This window comes from Physeter macrocephalus, chromosome 6, assembly GCF_002837175.3.
Source record: "Physeter macrocephalus isolate SW-GA chromosome 6, ASM283717v5, whole genome shotgun sequence".
Taxonomy (NCBI): Eukaryota; Metazoa; Chordata; class Mammalia; order Artiodactyla; family Physeteridae; genus Physeter; species Physeter macrocephalus.
Window position 1 is genome coordinate 74,106,571 of NC_041219.1, and position 3,648 is coordinate 74,110,218.

Consider the following 3,648-nt stretch of genomic DNA (forward strand, 5'->3'; position numbering starts at 1 on the left):
CCAGGAAGCACAGAGAGTCCCATACGGGATAAATCCAAGGAGAAACACACCAAGACACATATTAATCAAACTATCAAAAATTAAATACAAAGAAAACATATTAAAAGCAGCAAGGGAAAAACAACAAATAACACCCAAGGGAATCCCCATAAGGTTAACAGCTGATCTTTCAGCAGAAACTTTGCAATCCAGAAGGGAGTGGCAAGACATATTTAAAGTGATGAAGAAGGAAAACCTACAACCAAGATTACTCTACCCAGCAAGGATCTCATTCAGATTTGATGGAGAAATTAAAACATGGGTGCTAGCCGGCATCATGGTACCTGATCATTAAACCTGTTAACACTTCCTCTGTTTATTTACTGCATAAATGCTTTCAAGTCTTTTATTACCTTCTCCCAGAAAGAATGAGGATTTGATCCTGCTCTTCTGCTGAGTTGTCTTTTCATGTCAACAGCAAGCAACTGTGCGATGTGATGTATTCCTCATTGTCTATGGTACCCGGCAATGCGATTGAACTTGTCAGAGGGGGTGTACCTTCAGAAAAGCTGTGCTCTTGGAAGAAGGCACCTGATTTTGTTATATCTGCCACTTTTAATGTGTATGCCTTGAAGGATAATATTTTAAAAATACACTTTCATCATTCAGACACATAGATTTATCAGATTTAAAAAAAAATTTAGTATTGTCTATAAAAAATTTTAAGTAAGCTTATAGACAATGTTTGTCTGGAACTATAACAAGAGACAAAGAAGGACACTATATAATGATCAAGGGATCGATCCATGAAGAAGATATAACAATTGTAAATATTTATGCACCCAACATAGGAGCACCTCAATACATAAGGCAAATACAAACAGCTATAAAAGGGGAAATCGACAGTAACACAATCATAGTAGGGGACTTTAACACCCCACTTTCACCAATGGATAGATCATCCAAAATGAAAATAAATAAGGAAACACAAGCTTTAAATGATACATTACACAAGATGGACTTAATTGATATTTATAGGACATTCCATCCAAAAACAACAGAATACACTTTCTTCTCAAGTGCTCATGGAACATTTGGATAGACCATATCTTGGGTCACAACTAAAACCTTGGTAAATTTAATAAAATTGAAATCATGTCAAGTATCTTTTCTGACCACAATGCTATGAGACTAGATATCAATTACAGGAAAAGATCTGTAAAAAATACAAACACATGGAGGCTAAACAATACACTACTTAATAACGAAGTGATCACTGAAGAAATCAAAGAGGAAATCAAAAAATACTTAGAAACAAATGACAATGGAGACACGATGACCCAAAACCTATGGGATGCAGCAAAAGCAGTTCTAAGAGGGAAGTTTATAGCAATACAATCCTACCTTAAGAAACAGGAAACATCTCGAATAAACAACCTAACATTGCACCTAAATCAATTAGAGAAAGAAGAACAAAAAAAACCCAAATTGAGCAGAAGGAAAGAAATCATAAAGATCAGATCAGAAATAAATGAAAAAGAAAAAAAAATGCCATGAAGAGACTAGGGGTAGGACGGGAATAAAACATAAACCTACTAGAGCATGGACTTCAGGATATGGGGAGGGGGAAGGGTAAGCTGTGACGAAGTGAGAGAGTGGCATGGACATATATACACTACCAAATGTAAAATAGATAGCTAGTGGGAAGCAGCTGCATAGCACAGGGAGATCAGCTCGGTGCTTTGTGACCACCTAGAGGGGTGGGACAGGAAGGGTGGGAGGGAGGCAGATGCAAGAGGGAAGAGATATGGGAACATATGTATATGTATAACTGATTCACTTTGTTGTAAAGCAGAAACTAACACACCACTGTAGAACAGTTATACTCCAATAAAGATGTTAAAAAAAAGAAATAAATGAAAAAGAAATGAAGGAAATGATAGCATAGATCAATAAAACTATAAGCTCAGTTCTAAGAGGGAAGTTTATAGCAATACAATCCTACCTTAAGAAACAGGAAACATCTCGAATAAACAACCTACCTTTGCACCTAAAGCAATTAGAGAAAGAAGAACAAAAGAACCCCAAATTTAGCAGAAGGAAAGAAATCATAAAGATCAGATCAGAAATAAATGAAAAAGAAATGAAGAAAACAGTAGCAAAGATCAATAAAACTAAAAGCTGGTTCTTTGAGAAGATAAATAAAATTGATAAACCATTAGCCAGACTCATCAAGAATAAAAGGGAGAAGACTCAAATCAATAGAATTAGAAATGAAAAAGGAGATGTAACAACTGACACTGCAGAAATACAAAAGATTATTAGAGATTACTACAAGCAGCTGTATGCCAATAAAATGGACAACCTGGAAGAAATGGACAAATTCTTAGAAATGCACAAGCTGCCGAGACTGAACCAGGAAGAAATGGAAAATATGAACAGACCAATCACAAGCACTGAAATTGAAACTGTGATTAAAAATCTTCCAACAAACAAAAGCCCAGGTCCAGATGGCTTCACAGGCGAATTCTATCAAACATTTAGAGAAGAGTTAACATCTATCCTTCTCAAACTCTTCCAAAAGATAGCAGAGGGAAGAACACTCCCAAACTTATTCTATGAGGCCACCATGACCCTGATACCAAAACCAGACAAAGACGTCACAAAGAAAGAAAACTACAGGCCAATATCACTGATGAACATAGATGCAAAATTCCTCGACAAAATACTAGCAAACAGAAGCCAACAGCACATTGAAAGGATCATACACCATGATCAAGTGGGGTTTATTCCAGGAATGCAAGGATTCTTCAATATACGCAAATCAATCAACGTGATACACCATATCAACAAACTGAAGAAGAAAAACCATGTGATCATCTCAATAGATGCAGAAGAAGCTTTTGACAAAATACAACACCCATTTAACCTAAAAACACACCACGAAATGGGCATAGAGGAAACATACCTCAACATAATAAAGGCCATATATGACAAACCCACAGCCAACATCATCCTCAATGGTGAAAAACTGAAACCATTTCCACTAAGATCAGGAACAAGACAAGGTTGCCCACTCTCACCACTCTTGCTCAACATAGTTTTGGAAGTTCTAGCCATAGCAATTGGAGAAGAAAAAGAAATAAAAGGAATCCAAATCGGAAAAGAAGAAGTAAAGCTGTCACTGTTTGAAGATGACATGATACTATACATAGAGAATCCTAAAGATGCTACCAGAAAACTACTAGAGCTAATCAATGAATTTGGTAAAGTAGCAGGATACAAAATTAATGCACAGAAATCTCTGGCATTCTTATACACTAATGATGAAAAATCTGAGAGTGAAATTAAGAAAACACTCCCATTTACCACTGCAACAAAAAGAATAAAATATCTAGGAATAAACCTACCTAAGGAGACAAAAGACTTGTATGCAGAAAACTATAAGACACTGATGAAAGAAATTAAAGATGATACAAATAGGTGGAGAAATATACCATGTTCTTGGATTGGAAGAATCAACATTGTGAAAATGACTCTACTACCCAAAGCAATCTACAGATTCAATGCAATCCCTATCAAACTACCACTAGCATTTTTTACAGAACTAGAAAAAAAAATTTCACAATTTGTATGGAAACACAAAAGACCCCAAATAGCAAAAGCAAT